Here is a 20,655-nt window from a genome sequence, read left to right on the forward strand (position 1 = left end):
TCAATTATATTTCTACACACTAATGATGATGCAGCTGAAAGAGAAATTTGGAAAATTATCCCATTAACAATATCCTAAAAAAATGAAATATTTGCAAATCATTTTAGCAAAAGAGGTGAAAGATGTCTACAAAGCAAATTACAGGACATTAAAGAATAAAAATTGAAAGCCTTACAATATGGAAAAACCTCCCATGGTCTTGGATGGGCAGAATTAATATTACAAAAATGGCCATACTACCAAAACAGCTTCAAAACTTTTAAGGCATTTCCTATTAAAATAGCAATTATGATCTTTATTTCTATGAAGAAAAAATACATAAGAAGCAGTCATTAAATTCACTTGAAAAAAAATAAGAGGCCTAGAATAGCCAGAGCAATTCTAAGGGAGAAAACTGAAGCATAAGGCATCACAATACCAGACTGTAAGTTATTCTAGAAAGTTACAGTAACAAAAATGGCATGGTATTGGCACTAAAACAGACATGAATACCAATGGTACAGAATAGAACATGCAGAGACAAACCCACATAAATATAGTTATCTCATACTATCCAAAGGCACCTTAAATATACACTGAACAGAAGATAGCATCTTTAACAAACGGTTCTGGGAAAACTGAAAATCTATATGCACCATAATGAAACTACACCTCTGTATTCCACCCTGCACAAAACTTTACTCAAAGTTGATCATGGACTTTGACATTAGAAAAGAGACTCTGTGCCTACTAGAAAACAAATTAGGCCCAACTCTCCATCATTTCAGCTGAGGAAAAAAAATTCTCAACAGACTCCTATAGCACAAGAAGTAATATCAAGAATCAATAAATGGGATAGTATCAAACTCAAAATCTTCTTCACAGCAAAATAAAATAACGTGAAGAGAGATCTTAGACAATCAGAGAAAATCTTTGCCATTTGTACCTCAGATAGAGCATTAATCTCTATGATATATAAAGAAGTCAAAAAAGGTAACACTCAAAATAAATAAATAAAAATAATTATCCCAATCAATAAGTATAAATGAACTGCACAGACACATCACAAAAGCAAAAATGTTATCGGATAACAAATGTATAAAAATGTTTTCACATCTCTAGCAATTAGAGAAATATAAATTAAAAGTATACTGAGATTTTATTTCACTCTGGTCAGAATGGCAATTATCAAGATACAATAACATTAAATATTGGTGAGGATGTTTGGACCTAGGTACACTCATACAGTGCTAGTGGGACTACAAATGGGTACTAACACTCTGGAAAGCAGTGTAGAGATTCTTTAGAAAACTTGAAATTGAACCACCATTTGACCCAGTTATCCCACTCCTAGGCATTTACACACAGACATGCTTTCAACATACTATAGTGAGTGACACAGCCACATCAATATTTATAGAAGCTTAACTTACAATAGTTAAGGTATGAAACCAACATGGATGTCCATCAACAATGAATGAATAAAGAACATGTGGTACAATTTAGGAGTGATGGTGCACACCTGTAATCCCAGCAGTTTGGAAGGCTGAGGAAGGATCACAACTCCAAAACCAGCCTCAGCAAAATTGAGGTGCTTAGCATTCAGTGAGAACCTGTCTCTAAATAAAATAAAAACAGGGCTAGGAATATGCTTGGTGGTAAAGTACCCCTGACTTCAATGCCCAGTACCCCCCCCCAAAAAAGGAAAAAAAATGAAAATGTGGTACATATAAACAATAGAATATTACTCAGCCAGAAAGTAGAATGAAGTATGATATTTACTGATATATGGATGGAATTTGAAGAATATCATGCCAAGTATCTTAAGCCAATACCAGAAAACCAAAAGCTGAATACTCTGTCTGATTTGTGGATGCTAACACACAATAGGTATGGAGAAGTTCACTGGATTGGACAGAGGGGAGTAGGTAGAAAGGATGAAGGATAGGAATGGGAAAGATAGTAGAATGAATCAGAAAAAACTTTCCTATGTTCATACATAACCAGTGTAACTCGTCGTCATGTACAACAACAAAAACGAGATGTTAAACTACATGATATGTAAAATATGTTATAATGTCATGTATAATTAAAAAGAACAAATAAAAGGAATTATAGATAGTCATATTGTACACATGTGTGTATGTAAAAAATAAAAATAAAAGAATCTAATTAGTTATGTCAGAAATGGTCTCTGGATATAAAGACGTAATTCAGGCCAATTTCCTTTTTATGTTCCGTTTTCTCTTCCATCTGTTATAACATGGCACAACAGCATCCCCAGGTGCCAGTGTCATGTTAATGGGCTTCCCAAGCTCTAGAATAATGAAACACATAAACTTATTCTGTTCAAAATTTACACATTCTGTGGTATTGTCATTGCAATTCTAAAATAATCAACACATGACATCTAGCTAGGCATGGTGGTGCATGTGTGTAATCCTAGTGACTTGGGAGTCACCAGTATCCAAAAATTACCTCTAAAAATTAGGAATAAACATTTAGCACTACTTAAAGTTGGATAAAGATAGTGTAGTAGATAAGCATGTCTAAAAGCCATCTCAGAAGGAAAAACAGGTGCCTGAATGAATTATAGTTTGGGGGCTCTAAGAAAATATTTATTTTATAAGAAGCAATATGAATATAATCCAGGATAGATTATATTTTCTTCTATCTGCTGAATAACAAATATATTTTAATTTACATGTGATCTGCAAAAAAGGATCTGAAAGAAGAAGTGTGCAGGGACCATAAAGATTGTGATGTATCCTCAGTAGGATGAAGTACAATTCAACTCATCATGGAAGACACTCAAAAGCAGTGTTTAGAGTGGAAAAATACATTAAGGAAGGAATAACTACTGTATTATTACATTTATAAAACTTTAAAAGAGTAAAAACTGACCAAATACCACAGAGAGCAAGTCACTGTTGCCTGGGAGGTGCTGTGAGAAGAGATAGAGGTAGTATTCCCACAGGGGACAAGAGGCTTGTGGGGTTTGGTGGGTTTCTTGACCTTATGTGTGGATGTTCTCAAATGTTGAACATATCTCAATATTTGTACAAAATTTCACTTCTGGGTAGTTGAATGTCTACCAAATATTCCACAATAAGAAAAGTTATATAAAAATAGGCCACAACAAGAATCACTGGTGTACATAAAGAGAACCAGTAAGAGCATGACACAGCTATGAATCTCCTGGAAATATGGAACAATGAATGCAGAAACCACAGAATTCCCCATCAGATGTCAAAACTGAGATAATCAGGGTTGCACTGTCTGCTGCATCACCTAAACTTCAGGGAAAGCAGACCACAGCATCCTGAATGTTCATCATCTCAAGCTAAAGAGGAGCAATTGTTTAGGTTTATATGGAGACATTTTCCTAGGAACATCCTGCTGTGAGTAATTCTGAGGACAGAGGACAAGGGGCTCCTCACTCAAAGAAGTGCCAGGAGATTAAGCTGGGCCTATAGTACTGGAAGCAGAAAAAGCCAAAAAAAAAAAAAAAAAAAAAAAAAAAAACCAAGCCTGAGCAAAGCTGCTGGGTGTTTGCTCTCCTGACAGATGGTAAAGGGGTTTTTGTCTTACTTCCCCATGAGTCTGGAGCACTGTGTAATAACCAAAGCTACTGTCAGGAGACTGACAGTAATAGATACCCTCATCCTCAGGTTGAAGCCCAGTGATGGTCAGTGAAGCGGAGTTGCCAGTCTTGGAACCAGAAAAGCGATCAGAGACCCCTGAGGGTCGATTACTATTACCATAGATGAGGAGTTTAGGGGCTGTTTCTGGGAACTGCTGGTACCAGTTTACACTATAGGTACCAATATTGGTGCTGCTTCCAGTGCAGGAGATGGTGACTCTCTGTCCTGGAGTCCCAGATAGTGAGGGCTGCTGTGTCAGCACAGACTGGGCCCAGGACCCTGAAAGAGAGAGAGACACAGAGAGAGTGATTTTTGTCTGGAAACAAGAATAGAATCAAGATCCATATCAGAGGATTCCCACACCATATTCCTCTTCCATATCATGTCACCTGTGCACTGAACAAGGAATGTGAAGAGGAGACAGGACCAGGCCATGGTGAAGGTCATCCTGAGCTCTGCCTTCTATTCACGATGCTGAGCAGAGTGTTCCCAAATCTCTCCCTTGCCTTCTTAATACACTGAGAAGGGGAGTGTCTGTCTATGCAAATTAGGGTCCTCCAGGTTTTCTAATTGCACCCTGGGCCCTGGTTAACACTCATGTATATACACATGCCAAGAGGGTGTGCAGGGGTGGAGTTGGGTTGGCTCAGGGAAATGAAAGGTCACAGCTGTGAGCCCTAACAAGAGAATGTCAGGCAGAGCCAGGTGGCTTATTACAGTTCTGGTTACTTCCCAACCCTTCTTAATGGGTCTGCAGTGCCACCTATTGTCCAAGCCCATTCACATCATCATGTGACATTCTGATCAGAAGTCCTGAGACTTCTTGCATCCCCACTGAATATTCAGGTGAGTAAGCCCTTCTGTGGCCTCCCATTACTTCAGGGTGGTCATCTTGCTTTCCAGTCTCCTCATGGTGAATTCATGCATAGTTCACTTGACACCTCACTGTACTGAACTAAGATGGAGTCTTCAATATATATTCTTTCCAGATCAGGATTAAGCAGGTGAACATAAAGTGTCTGGATTTATTATGTTGCAGGGTACCATCATGTTTATCTACAACACAAAAACTTTGTTTCAGAGATCTTTTCACCTTGGACTTGGCAAGAAACTTAGTTGTGAAATCTTATGAGTTGCCATTCAGAAGGTATTTGTATGCATGTTTTCAAGCTTTCTCAGTTCACATGTTTGTAATCCTTATTGCCATTAAGTGATGGAGGGTTGTGACTATCAGCTAGGCACATCCATATAGCACTTCAGCCACCATTGGCTACATGCAATACCACAGAGACTGTAGATGCTGAAAGGGCTGAAGTTGCAGGACTTGTGAATGTTTTCAGTCCTGGATGAAAATGTCCTGTCTCCAAGGCAGAGACAAGGATGCAAGTGATCTGGGGATGAATATCAGCCTTTTCTTCATATTTGTTCAATATAATTCAGTGTATTCCACAAGGGTGAAAAATTCCAAATGAGGGATTTTTTAAAATGTTTTATTTCCTTTTTTAATTTTTATTTCTATTTTTAAATTTTTAATTATTTAATTTTATTTTTATTATTATTTGATCTTACTAGTTATATATGACACTAGAATGTATTTTGACAAATTATACATACATGGATTATAAATTTCAATTTTCCAATTGTACATGATGTATATTATATTGGTCATGTGTTCATATATGAATATAGGAAAGTAATGTCTGATTCATTCTACAATCTCTCCTATTCCCAATCCCCCTCCCTTCCCTTCATTATCCTTTGTCAACCCAAAGTACTTATATTCTTCCTTACATGCCGGCCCTCTTTATGAGTTAACATGAAAATATCAGAGAGAACATTCACAGTCTGTTTTTTGAAGAACGTCTTAGTTCACACAACCTGATAGTCTTCAGTTCCAACTATTTACCAGCAAATAACAGTTTTCTTTTTCTTTATGTCTGAAAATATTCCATTGTTTACATATATCACATTTTCTTTATAAATTTATGTATTTAAGGGCACCTAAACATTTCCCATAGTTTAGATATTGTGAATTAAGCTACTGTAAACATCGATGTGACTGTCTCAGTATAGTGTGCTCATTTCATGTCTTTTTTGTATAAACTTAGGAGTGGAATAGCCAAGTCAAATGGTGGTTCCATTGCAAGCTTTCTGAAGAATCTCCGTATAGCTTTCCAGGGTGGTTGTACCCTTTTGCATTTCTACCAGCAATGTATGTGTGTACCTTTATCAAATTTATTGTTCCTTATATTCTTGAGAATAGCCATGGTGACTGGAGTGAGATGGAATCTCAGTGCAGTCTTAATTTGAATTTCTCTAACTGCTAGAGAAATTGAATATTTTTTCATTATTTTGATTGTTCCAGATCGCAAGATAGGTGGCATGTGCCATTCTGTGGCCTAGAAACTTTCATATTTAAAAATGTAACTCACTTCATGGTAGGTTGGTACTCTTCAATTCCAGCACAATTTAAAATAGACTGAAGTAAAAATCAAGCAGCTATGTTTATTTCACTGAGAAGAGAAATTATGAACATTAAGAAATCTAATATTTTTCATATTTATGAAAGTGATAGTATAAAGATTAAAAATATAACATTTTAAAATAAATTACATTAAAATGAAATGTTCATAGAATATAAACATTGTCACATTATTTAAATTTGTGAAATTTTAATATTAAATAATAATTATCATTTCCTCCTTCCTCCTTCTTTTGTTGCTCTGTAAGAAACAGACAATTATAGGTTACCTTGAGATTTTTTGTAGTTTTTATTAAAATATATTTTTTCACCTTCACATGGTACTCTCAACTGCAATGAATGTTAATGTCCTGCAGATTTTTCCTTTCCACAGGACAAGCTTCACTTTCCCTTCAGTTAAAAAAGAACAAGACAAAAATATCTTTATACTCCATTGCATATCAGATAGTTTAATTCTCCTCTTCTTCATGAGTGTACCCATATCTACCAGCATATAAAGATTTTTTTATTATCATCCATAATTTTATCTTTAGATATGAATCCAGAACATTTGAACTCTTTACACCAAGAAACATTAAACTAATTATATAAAATGACCAAAGTTTCCAAAAGAAAATTGCAGTTAGAAAATAAGCACATTATGATGCAACAGCAAACAAGTCCAATCACTCTAAAAAGCAGTATAAAGATTCCTTAGAAATCTTGGAATGAAACCATAATTTGACCCAGTCTTTCCACTCCTCAGCATATACCCAAAGGACTTAAAATCAGAATACTACAGTGACTCAGACACATCAATGGTTATAGCAGCTCAATTCACAATACTCAAGCTATGAAACCAACTCAAGTGCCTTTCAACAGATGAATCAAAAGAAAATATGATATAAATACAAAATGGAATATTACACAACCATAAAGAGATATGAAATTATGGCATTCTCTAGTAGATGGATGCAACTGGAGACTATCATGCTAAGTGATACAAGCCAGTCCCCCCCAAAAAAAACAAAGGCCAAATGTTCTCTGTGATATGTGGATAAGCCCAAGTGAAAGTAGGGAGAAGAATTGAAGTTCATTTTATAGACAAAGAGGAATAAAGGGAAGGGAGGTGGAATGAGAAAGGAAAACAAAGTAGATTAAATTAGACAAATATTTTCTTTCTTCTTCTGATTTATTCATATAGGAATAAATGCCCAGTGTAACTCTGTATCATGTTCAATAACAAAAATAGAATCAAAATTATAATAGGTCTCACCTCATGTGTGTGTGTGTGTGTGTGTGTGTGTGTGTGTGTGTGTGTGTATATATATATATATATATATATATAGAGAGAGAGAGAGAGAGAGAGAGAGATAAAGATATATGCTGTCATAGACATCTAAAAACAACAAATAAGAAAAGAAGCACATGAAATTACACTAAATCTCATCAATTATCAGAATGAATATATTCAAGTAGCAATGAAATGAGCTATACCTTTGTGGGATGGTTTAATATTCCCAAACACAATTTTGTGGAAAGAAACATATATTGAAACTGTTTATTCACTGTTAATCCAGGTGCTTGAAGGTGAAGTTGAAATCAAAATGAATGATGATTTATGCTCTGCTAGAATAAGCTCGCCCATTCACTAAATTTAATCTGTGGATTACTGCGTAGACATAGGTATACACTTGTTATTCATAGGAAGAATAAACCACTTAAATAAGGTTATTAGCCTAAAATTATATTAATTTTCTTTATTAATTTAAACTCAATTGTAGATATAAGACTAAAAAGATGGAGGATTTTAAATGCACACAGTTCTTTCAACAAGATTTGACATTATGATAAAAGTAATATAAACTAATTTTATTCTTAAGTTCTAAGGCTTTGAAATATTAAAATTTGAAATTAAGTTTGGAAAATATTTCACATGGGCAAGAAAACTTATTTTTAAAATATCATTCTTACTGCTTCCACTTGGAGAAGAACATCTGAATTCTATTATTCACATGGTTAATTTACATGAGTCTATGATTTTGTAGCTTTTTTTAAAAACAAGCAAATAAAGAGATGAAATTAAAAAAATCCCTTATATCAATCAGCAGAGATATCTTGGATGTTTACATGTTCAACTCAATGATACTGTTTTAAGGAAAATGCATTTACACAATTTAGGTCTAATTTGCAAGGACAATTTCTGTGCCTGATGGGTAGACACTGAACAATAATGAAATTTATTACATATACATATATATAATTATGTAAGAAAAATAAAAGGAGATACAGAAACAAGAGGCAGAGGCAGGAAAGATGGCTGCTCATCCAAGTTACCACATTTATTTACACCAATAAGTTACATTAAGTCAATAGTGCCATAAGTATATTAAACTGTTTTTGGTATCAGCAAGGCTGCTTATTCTGCAGTTACTTTCTACAGTTACAATCTGCAATGTTAAGAGCTTTGTGCAGCCCTAAAGAAAGTCCATTGTCTGCAGCTACTGTTAGGTAGGCAGATCCAGTAGTGATGGGGTTTGGTGAAACATTGTATTTATCTAGCAAGTAACTTCTTTGATTCCCAGGAGCTATGTACCTGAGATCAAAGTCTAGGCTGATAAGAATCTAGCACAGAGCCTCCTTATTCAAGACATTGCCACAGTAACTAGACATTGCACTTGTATTAGTTATCATACTAGTTCCTAGAAGAAACTACAGGGCATTCTAAGGATAGGGAACACAGTACCTGTTGTCCCTCAGGAGTTTTCTCACCAGAGGAATGCTTGCCTGTATATTTCCATGGTCAGAATCCATACATAATTTTGCATAATTTATAATTGAAATAAAATGTTGTTATATATTAAATTATATGGATATTATGGGTTATCCTCTTGATGGGTTTCAACTTCTGTACCATATCTCTTTGCTGATGATATTTTACAATGTTATTAAGTTTAGATTTAATATAAATTTTTGTAATTTTTTTTGGTTTTGTTTTATACACTTTCTATGAGTATTGTGTAATGGGAAGAAAATATGGTGTGCCACTAATGTAAACTAGAATCTGATGTTTTATTTTATAAGCAGTTAATTTCTTAACTATCACATTAAAGTAAAATAAACCTGGAACCTCTACAGATGAGGATTTTGTTCCAATTGCTCACTTGGTTGTTTCACTGCCATAGTATTAATTTCATATACAGGACAGTAATAATTGGCCTTTTCCTTAAACTGCAGCCTAGAGTTTTACAAATACAATTTATTGGTTGAGACATCTTTGTATCTAGAAATTCAGTTGAGGAAATCAGGAAACATGTGTTTCTCTGATTCTGAATATTAGTTCTCAGATACAAGTTCTGCTAGTCCCAGTACATGTTTCCTCTACCACCTGTTCAGAGTGCAAAGGAGCCTGGGTGTTGATTCAGGAATTCAGAGAAGGGAAGTGACCATCTTGGCTTAGGCAAAGATAGGGAATCTGCAAGCATGGACCCATCACAGTGAAGGGCAGAGGCAGGGGTCATTGACTTGACTGTTCAAGGAAGAGGGTAATGACAGGTTAGGGGTCTACCCTAGAATTCTGAGGCTTGTACCTACCTGCGCATTGAGAGAAGTGCAGAAGGAGAAAAGGAGTCCAGGCCATGGTGGACACAGCCACTTATTGGGTCTCACATGGGGAGATTCACTGCCCATCTCACTTACCCAGTTTTATTGGCCTCCCAGAGTTCGGGTGGCTCATGAAATGTGTCTCTACCACCTGTCTCTACCCCATGTGTACTCCCAGTGTCTGGGTCCTTTAGCGAGGGTGGCATGATAAACTACCTCACTTAATAATTGGGGCTTAAGAGGAAACCACTCTAGGACCACACCAATATCCATGTGCATGGGACTCTACCCAGGTGTACATGTGTGTAGATTCCTAAGGTGAATTCTGCATTGACCAGAACGTGTTTAAACAGAACCGTGTTCATCATTATATCTCATCTTATAACATCTCCTCTGGGGAAATATTAAAGCAAAATTGGTACAAAGATATTGAGCAGAGGGTATTTGTTGCTGTACAGTGAAAAATGAGAACAAAGGAAATAGAAAAGAGGAGAAATTCCAAGTGCCTAATACGTATAAAACCTTGCCACAATAAACCTCGAATAGGACAGGAGCAGTTAGTCTAGAGAACAAGAAGAGAGAAAAGCAACCCCTGTGTTCAGATTCACACCGTGAGAAAAGGTGGGAGATCAGGTCAGAGGACAATTTATTGTACATTTGTCACATTCTGGCCATGGTATGAAAAGGTGGAAATTATTTAGTAGTTTCAGGGATAATCTGCAGGGAATCATTCCCATCCTAGAGGAATAATGCTGAAAGTAAGTTAACCTCTAATTAGGGAATTAGGTGAGCCACTCATTTCTTTTTTTATTCATTTATTTTTAAGAATTAATGAAATGCTTCATATACATCAGTAAATAGAGATATGAAATGAATTCAAGAAGTGGTACCAGGTGATGGGAGCAGCAGAAGCCAGGCACAAGAGTGATGGAATTGCCCAAAAGGATACTTGAGGCCTGAGAATAACCACCTCATACAGGTTAGGGAAAAAAGAAAGAAAGGAAATCACAGGAAAAATTGTAATAATTTGCTCCTAGTCCTTCAAGTGTACCAGTGTGGTCTATGTTAAGTAGATATCCAGTAAAATATGTATTTTGCTTTTTATTTTACTTTAAAATTTAAAAAAATTTAGTTTTTTTTTTCATCAAGTAGTAACAAAATTATTGCATTTTTTTCTAATCACTGATATTTTAGTGAACAGTCAATAGTTCCCTTGGATGATATTAGAGGACAAAAGGATCATGAAAGGGCATCAGAGGTGAACAGGACACTACAAGGACCAATTCTGAATTCTGCTGCCTGCATGTGACCACTCAATGTCCTAGGATCTCAGTCTCTATAATCATCATCATCATTTCAGCTGCTGTGAACAAACCAAAACCTCCTCCTTGCTTAAGGACACTTTTCCTATTAAGATTCTCTCCTGTACGCGCGTCTTCCTGTAGAGATAATCAGGTTTTGTTTGTTTTGTTTTTTCTCAAGCACTGAAATGAGGTATACTGGGGACTTGTTTACAAATCTTAGAACCCACCAAGGTCCCCAGTGCTAAAGTCGGTAGTGTCTTTAAGGTGATATTGTCACCCTTAGTGAGAGGGGAGACATGAGCTGGGTAGTAGAAAATGGATGATCTGTATCCACATGTAAGAACCTTGCTGTCCTCCTCTGAGAAGCAATAACAATCACACAATGGCTCCAGGCTGCTCAGTACAGCCATGTTTCCAGATTTCAAATGCCAGGATTAGCCTCAGAACACTGGGAGCAAAGTACTATCAACCATGATGGGTTTTGTCTTTTCTCACTGAGGGATTGTGTTTCCTTACAGCAGCATAATAACTCACACTGGTGATTCTAGGACAGATATTGCCACCAGGGTTTCAGACAGTAGGCATCAATGATATAACTGACCTCATGCAAATCCTTAGAAATGGGGGCACAATGATATATAATTATGAAATTAGACTACAAATGACCTGATGTCTGTAGACCAAGGGAACATGGCAGTCATCAGTGTCTCATGATGGCCACTTTCTGTGAACCATCAATGGCCTATCTATAAGTATAAAGACATAGATATAAGATATAATGGACCTCAACCACAGTAAATTCTCTCAAGAGTTCTGTCTCCTGTAGTTCCATCTCAGGAATTGCATTGTAATACCTGACTCCTATAATTATCTGAGGGTAGAGTTTTTGTGGCTCAAATTTTGTTCTCTTTCTGTTTCAGTTTCCTTGTACATCCACATCCATACTGAGTAAAGACACCATCCGTGTGAGATAGAAAGAGACTTAAAGGAGAAAAAACAGGGTAAGGGGCCAATTGTATAATATGTGCACTGCTTGGGAATTCTATAAAATTAGCACAGTTTCCAATCTCATATTACTTAGAATATAATTCAATTATCAAAATCTTTGTTTGAATTCTCTGCTATTGTTTTTGCTCCACAGATGGGGACCAAAAGATCAGAGATATAAAATTCAACCAATATGACCAGATTAAAAAGCATGTAGAAGATTGAAAGAAGCCAGTTTCCTTAGCTGAGGACAGCTCTTAACTGAGTGTTCTCAACCAATACTGCTTTTGACTCCTGGAAGGGAATATCTGATAATCTTTAGGCCTATTTTGTTGTCACAATCAAGGAAAGAATGTTTAAATTATGGGCAGTGATTATGCTGAACATTTTACTAGAGGGCTAATGAACTAGGTGGGGCTAAAGATGAGCTAAGGACTAGAAAAATGTTGCTTCCACCTCTGAATAAAATATATGTTCTATCCCAACAGTGTCTTGCATCTTCTTTCAACTTCCAGGTTTCAAAGGGTCTGAGTCTCAGTCTTACCTTGACAATTAGCAGAGTTGGCAGGGTTTTCTAGAGAAGAGATATATTGATCTCAGCAGACAGGATGAGTCTGTGGCCATCCAGTAGCATGTATCACCTGGTGCCAAGGTTCTAATAGCATGGACACTTGTCTACAGTTGTAATATGGTGGATGAGTTCCTTGTGAGCATAGTGAAGACTTCTGGTTGCCCTGTAGTGAACATGGACTTGGCTGAGCAAAATGTGAACTGAGCAGCTGACCCTGAGGAGTAGAGCCAAGATACCAACCTTTGGCTTAGGATGTAAACATCAGTGGCAGTGCAGATGATATGGATAAACAGCCTTAGAAGCTGCTCATGAAGCTCCTGTGGCTGTGAGCTAGAAGGTGCTTATAGCATTGAATGCTAAAACTGATGCCATTCTACTAGCGACCGACAAGAGGAGGGAGTTGCAAGATAAGAGAGAAGACTTGTAATCCAGAGTACTGTCACTAGAGTAGAGTTTCTGTACCTTGAAAATTCATCCCCCATGGTGCTGATGGATTCCAAGGAGAACAAGGAGGAAGATTAACATCTGCAAGCCCAGCCACTAGAAGCCAATGGCTATGAGTGGCTGCCATCAGCAGTGCAGCCCAGTGGAAAAAGTTAACTGTGTTCCACTGGTCAAGCAGAGTTGATGGATTTGGGAAAATAATTTGACCAGAGGCCAAGAGAGCCTCTGAACACTTTGTTGTTATGAATGTGAGATTTAAGGGTGCCAGGAGCCAAAAGAGGCAAGACACCCCATGTAGTACATGTTATTACTTCTGTACAAAATTGCACCTTAGATGTCCTAAGAGTTGACGGGGCCAAAAGGAATCCCAGGTGTGCTAGATAATTGCAAGGGCCAAGAAACCCGAGTGTATTAGGAGCAGGCAGAGGCGAGACCTTTGGAGGTGCTAGGGCTTATTATTTATGTAAGTGAACTAGAAACAAGCTCAGACATTGGAGGTAAAATACCTATACTTTCCAGTTTAAAGTACACTGATAACTCCAGCCATGGACAATTTCCTTTGTGGATGGCAATGTCTTTGGAGCCAGAGACAGTGTATTTGTTTTGATATATGTACAACTCAGCATAGCCAGTAAACTGAGCTGAAGCATCCCACATATTGATATGTAGTGAATGTTGTGCTATGTACTAGAGGCAAGATCTGTGGTGAGAACTCTGGGAGATAAGCCACCAGAAACAGGTGACTAAAGGGCATATTACTGGCCATGCTTCTCTGACTAGCTCAGGGAATGAAGAAGAAAATTCCTTGAGTAGGGTTCATTGTTTAATATGGGTACCTTCAACCTACATGATGGCTTGATCACATCACTGCTTACATTATAGAGGTGAGAAAACTGTACAGAATGCATCTAAATAATGGTGTTTGCCTTTTAAGTGGGATTCTCCAGTAAGGACCTGCCAGACACAAATGGTTTGTGCTCAGGAATATCCACAATACCTACCCCTTGGAGCCACAGATGGTCAAATACTGCATGGATGTGTCCCTTTGACACCATGTCCATTTGACATAATGTCAGGATGACTGACTGCATTGCCCTTTACTGAGGTAAGAGAGGGCCATTTTGCCTTGACAGCAGTAGATACAGCTACACTTTTTTTTGTCAGTGGTCAAGTGAATCAATGTATGACAAATTGTGTCCTAATAGTTTTGAAAGCCTTGTATGGCCAAATCATTACAATAGAATGTGATCAAGGTACTCATTTTGCAGGGCTAGATGTGTAGAAATGTGCACAGATATACTTGCAGGCATGATAGAAAGATATAATGGCCAGCTTAAGCAAAGACTGAAGTATGTAGTCAATCCACCTTCAATGAGTGGGTGTTTATAGAAACTCTGGGGAGGTGAGAGCCCCAAATGAGCATTTTTCCAATGAGAGAAACAGACTTTTCTCTTCCTGTTCAGGCTTTTCCACATGGCACAGTGTCATCAATACAGATCCTGGTGAATACAAGAGATGTTGTGCTTCAGCCTGCTTTGGAGAGGCAAGGAAATGTGATTTTTAAATGCTCCCATTGGATTGAATTGGAGGAAAATTGTGGTTTGAACATGGCTCTGGACAATAAAGACCCCCAAATTTTTGTTTGACATCCCTGTTAGCCCAATGGGGAAAAGATTTAGAGTGTGATCTCATTGTGACACCATGGGTGACTATCAATAACTCTTCTGGGTACATGTGACTTGGCTGCATCTTGCAGAAGAAACTCAGATTTTAAAGGGCATTTTTGTTATTTGCCATTGGTTGAGAATAAGTTTCCCAATGCTGGTGAACACTGAGCCTGCTGAAGTTCAAGACCAAGCTGTACAAACATAGTGACACTGCACAGGGAAGCCACCTCACACAGCCACTGTGCTTTCCTGGGATTCAAACCTAGAATGCATGCATTGTCCTGGATGGATGTGAATTACCTGCACTAAAGCCTGTAATTGCATAGCCCTTTGGTCTGTAGGTCTGTTTTTGGAAATACATTATGAATTGACACACAACAAACCCAGAATAGCAAACACCTCTGCCTTGTGAGTATGCATTATAGTGCCTGTGATTTCTACTACCAGACTACCCTGCTGAATCTAGATTATGTCCCTGAGCAAATGGACATGACTGGGAAAGAATTTTATTGCTACCTCAATATGGAATAAAACTTTTAATGGTTTTTAGAAACCCTAGGTAATAGAACTTGTTTTTTGATTATATGTTGTTGCAGCTTATATTGTTATTGTAGCCTATGGATATATGGCTCTACCATCCTCACTAAGGGATCATTAAGGAAGACTTTGGAGAGATGACTTGTATGGTGAGGAATCCGACAGGGGTGAATTCTAAAGCAGTCTCAAAATGGCTATGGTTAGGCTCTCTTCTGAGGCTTCCAGAAGGCTAAGTTTTCCACTTTGTCATCTAGATAATGAACACCATGATTCAGTTTATGTCCTCAAGGTCATAGCATTTGCTTGTGGGCATGTACCCACTAATGTGAACTGTTGGCTGTGTGCATTCTTTGTCTAGACTGTATATAAAAAAAAAAAGCCCAATGACAAAGGCTCAAGGGTAAAAACAAATGGCTGGGGTCTGAAGCTGGAGCTGGAATTAGCTAAAGATTGCTGCCACCTCTGAATAAAGCATATTTATTATTCCAATTGCATATTGCATCTTCTTCCACATGCTAAGATTCTAAATCTCTTTCCCCAGGTTTGAGACTCAGCCTTAGCACAACACTTTACCTAAACTTTCAGTGACTACTGCTTGGAATTTTTTATTGTGTCTTCCAAGGGGAAGTGATAAAAGTGCATTATTCAAAGAGAATGTGGGCAGCATATTCCTGCAGTAATCCTACTTCTTTCTTAAGGTTCAATCACTAGGTGAAGGCTCAATTGCTCTTGATTAAAAAAAAAATGGGAGCATCCTTGTTTTCTTTAGAATTTTCACAGGACCCCTGAGAATAACAGCTTGTACTCTGGGAATGCTGCAAGTGAGAACTGGGACCTAAACCATGAGAACCCTCCTTGAGAAGTGCAGCGATTTCATAAATTCTACTTTGAGTCAATGATAAATGAGGACACAATCTTTTCAATTGTTTAAAATGTTTTTTTTTTTTTTCCTCAATTCTATTTTGTTGAGAGCCACAGCGGAGTCAGGGTGGCGCCTGGCATTTTGCCAGAGGGAGTGGTTGAGAGGTGATGCCAGGGAGCCATTGAGATGATGATAATTGAGTTAAGCTGTGTATAATTGCTGTGACTGGATGATGCTGGATTGCAACAGGCTACATATTCAGTTGTATATGGACCCCTGCTTTCTGGCAATAGGGCGGCTCTGCACCACTACTTTTGAGTTCAACTTTTGAGTTCTCACAGAGTTCCCGTTGAGTTCCCATTGAGTTCTCAGGGAGCCCGGTTGAGAGTGGAGAGAGTTCCGGGGAGTACACGTGGAGTGCCATGAGAGTTCGGGCAATAAAGAAGTTCCTGTTTGAACCTACAAGTGCCTCCGAGCAGCTCGGTTATTTTGTGCCCAGCCAAACTATGGCACCATTTCACAGTTATTACCTTCTCAAATAATTTTCCTAATGTTAGTTGAAAATTTTAGGCATTTATTCAAAATTTTCAAAAATTTGTGGGGGGTTCCCGGGACATATAACAGTGTCATGCAGAATCTATGAACATAAAATGAACTACGCATATACAGGCCAGGGTTTTTATTCTGTGGCTTGGAATTTTTATAGTACACAGTTTGGGTGAACAGAAGAAGGAAAGAAAGTGATTGCATTACTGAGTAAAAATTGTCTTAGCATAGTACTTCATATGATTTTGATATTTTTAGTGGGAGTTAACTCTATTCTTTATAGATTTTATTTTTAGTGTCTTATTTTGCTGATATAACTGGGATATTGGACTTTTCTATGGTCTCACTTGAGAGTATCTAGAATGCACACTTAATAAAGTGCATACCTAGATTCCTGGTCTTTTCATTATAACTGGATCAGATGGTTAGTGTGTAGCAGGACCCAGTATCACTCTAGAATTTACATTTGAATGGAGTCTACTTCCCTGTTGCTCCAGAACCCTAGGGAGCTATGTTGTGATTATCCTACTACAGTTTTCCAAATACTGCAAATGATGTTTATCTTTGCCTTTTCCTGGTCAGTCACTCCCGCTACACCAGTATTTGACAATTAGTGATTTACAAGAATGCTTCTGCCATACAGAGCATGCAGAGTATTTGCTCTGGAACTCTAAAACCTGTTTTGTTTGTTTGTTTTTTTTTTTTTTTTTTTTGGTTACCTTGAGAAAGGGTAAAAGCAGTTCTTCCAACTAAAGAAATGTACTTCCAGGACCAAAATGGACCTATCGCAGTGCAGTGATTTCTTTTTGGAAATAAAAATTGTGAGATGAAATAAGTTTTCATTTACATTGAAAGGGATTTCCATATAAGCTATGGACTAAGGGATTTTGAGGTCACTGATATTATGGGCCTCTAACACTTCATAGGAAACCCTGTCTTCCATCATCTGGATTTGTGTGTATTACTAATAATTCTGAAATATCTTCAATTCTGCTAATTTATTTTCTTCAAGCATTAAAATTTTAACAACATAATGTATTCATGTGATGTTCTGTGGAATGTGTAGATGCTCCAGGTTTTTCCACAAAATAAGAGATTTAACATAATCTTGTCATAGCATTTTTTAATGTACAGCAAGTTTGAATATATTAGTGTTTACAATATAGATACTGTTTTCTACTGAAATTTTTGTGCTTCCTCAAAACTAAGATTGAAAAAGCAGAAAAGTATGATTAAGAAACCTTACTTATGAATTTAAAGATGCAGTTTATGAGTTCATGGGATATGGATAAATACTAGCTAAAAGATTATTGCATAATTAAAAACTGTTTTTTATTAAAACCTGTAAACTTGAACTGTGAGACACAACTTAAAAACCCATAAAATTTCTCAAAATAGATTAGAATACAAGAAATGTTTCTTGAAACTACTGAGATACAAACCTGTGCTATGGCTAATATTAAAAACTCAACATTTCATTTAAATTGTACTCATACTAGTTCTACACACTGTGAACAACACAATCATAATAATCAACCTCAAGCTAACAACAAAGTTGCAAGGTCTATAAAAAGTTTCTTCAGTGGGCAAAATACTATTGTACATTTAAAACCTTTAAAATGGAAAAAGCTTTTTAATGATATAAAATTTTTTACTGGGTGTATTCTACCATAATGCTCCTCTACAAATCAAAATGAAAAAAAAAGCAATTATATATGTGACAGTGATCAGAGTCTACTCTACAGACATTTCTTTTAATTTTTAGCTGACAAATTTTAGTATAACAGATTATGACAATACTTGTGACACAGTAATGATTTAAAGCATAACTAAAAATAGAAAGACATATACTCCATGTCCATATACTCTTCTCAGTAATATCTGGGTTTAGATGAATCTGTAAGAAATATGTAATCTGTAAAATATCCTCTCATCAATCTGCATAAAACATGGATATTGGCAAATGTTGGATTCTCCTTTTCTTAATACCCACTATGGATTCAAATCTGAAATTTTTACATGTATGCCAATAAATTATTAACATTTAATAATGTGTATGAGCACACAGTATACTAATTAAATTAAGGAAATTAAAAAATATACTTTCAAGTTAAAATAAATTTTACAAAAAAAACCACATTCAAAAATCTGAAAAGTGTACAAAAAAGGAATTGTAAAATAAACAATACAGCTGTCAGCTGAACTTCCATAGAAATATGCCTAAAATATGGCTCAGTGGCTTTACACTTGTGATACCTGGTTGCGAAGACATTACCTAGTTAGGGCCAACTAGTCTGACTCCTATACATGAAGAAGAGTTTCTGAATGTAAAATCTAACAGTCTGTCACAGCCTTTGTTAAGTCACCACCTTTATCACATTTAGGGTTAATGTACTACATCTTAATCTATTTAACACATTCTGAAATATCAATATTTAAATCAATGATTTTACACATTCATCCACTTCTTTCAAGTTCTGTCCAAGGAATAGCTTCCTATACTTGTTATGCCTTAAATAGCAATTATGTAATCCAATCTGTGTTAAATATGTAAGAAAGATTTTCTACTCTATTGCTCATCTTTTTAATTTCTCAAATTAATTGTATAAATGTGAACTTATTAAAACAGCAAGAAGATTACTGAATAAATGCTATACATTTTCCGATAAACAAAATATTCATACCCAATATTTTCCTTGGCTTAAATTGAGAACTTGCTTTTATTTTTTTATAATCATTGCAAACTTGTAAATACCTATATTGCTTAATCTTTCTTCTTATGACTGCAAATATTCTAAACCCTATTAATAATATTTACACTAAATACACTTAAAGTAGACAATAAAATTTCAAGTAAAATAAACTGTATCCACATCTATTAGACCAAACAGGTCTCAACATCTAGATTTTACTTTGTAAATTACACATATACATGGTACATTCTAAAATAATGAATGCTTACAATGTTAACTTATAAGCCTTTCCACATAAAATGGCATACAGCAGTGTGAATGGATCAATATTTCTGATAGAATTGCAACTCTACCTTGATTTTTGCTCATTTGTTACTCTTGTTTTTATTTTCCCAGTTTCCACAGACTGTTGTAAAAGATCTTGTGCTTTAGCTATGAAATCTGTTTGAGTTGAATGAGGCAACATGGGTTACTAAAGCTTATTTCTATGATGAAGCATTATCCATAAATCTGATGCCATTTCCAGAGAACAGTAGGAGAACCACAGTTATCTTCAATCTTCAGGTTCTGTTTTGCTGATTTTATTATCCAAAGTAAAAGCTGAGTGAGGGTATTCTTTTAAAATATCAAGGCTCTCTGAGGAGTGGGACTTTGTCTCATTTGAGTAATGTCTACTCAGCTTCTCATAAACAAAATGATATGAAATGAGACAGACATTGAAGCTTTTAAATATTTCCAATTTGTGAGAATCCTTTATCAGTAAACAATGTATATTCAGGATTTTACAACATTGTAAATCAAAATGAGTTAATTTTTCCTGGTTAAAATTTATTAGGAGCTATCTTTTGACTTATCCACTGTCACATATCATTGTAATTGTACTTTATATTAAAACTACTGACAATCTGTGTATAAGCAAAAATTCACTGGTGCTTCCTCAAAAGATAGAGCCTAGAAAATAATACTTTAAAAGAAGAATGCCTTAACATTTCATTTTTGGCCAGATGGATTTTTAATTTAAATTTAGAAAGGAGGTGAAAAATGACCTTTGGAAATATTCATGTAGAAACAAGGGATAAAAGGAACTTACCTCAATATTGTAAAAGCTATCTATGCTAAGCCTCAGACAAGCATCATTATAAACAGAGAAAAACTGAAGGCATTCCCTTTAAAATCTGGAACTAGATGGGGTGCCCTCTCTCACCATTTCTATTCAACATAGTCCTTGAAGCACTGGCTAGAGCAATTAAACAGATGAAATAATTTAAAGGAATAACTATAGGAAAAGAAGAACATAAACTAGCACTATTTCCTGATGATATGATTCTATACCTAGAAGACCCCAAAAACTCTACCA

This window comes from Ictidomys tridecemlineatus, chromosome 2 (assembly GCF_052094955.1).
Source record: "Ictidomys tridecemlineatus isolate mIctTri1 chromosome 2, mIctTri1.hap1, whole genome shotgun sequence".
Classification (NCBI taxonomy): Eukaryota; Metazoa; Chordata; class Mammalia; order Rodentia; family Sciuridae; genus Ictidomys; species Ictidomys tridecemlineatus.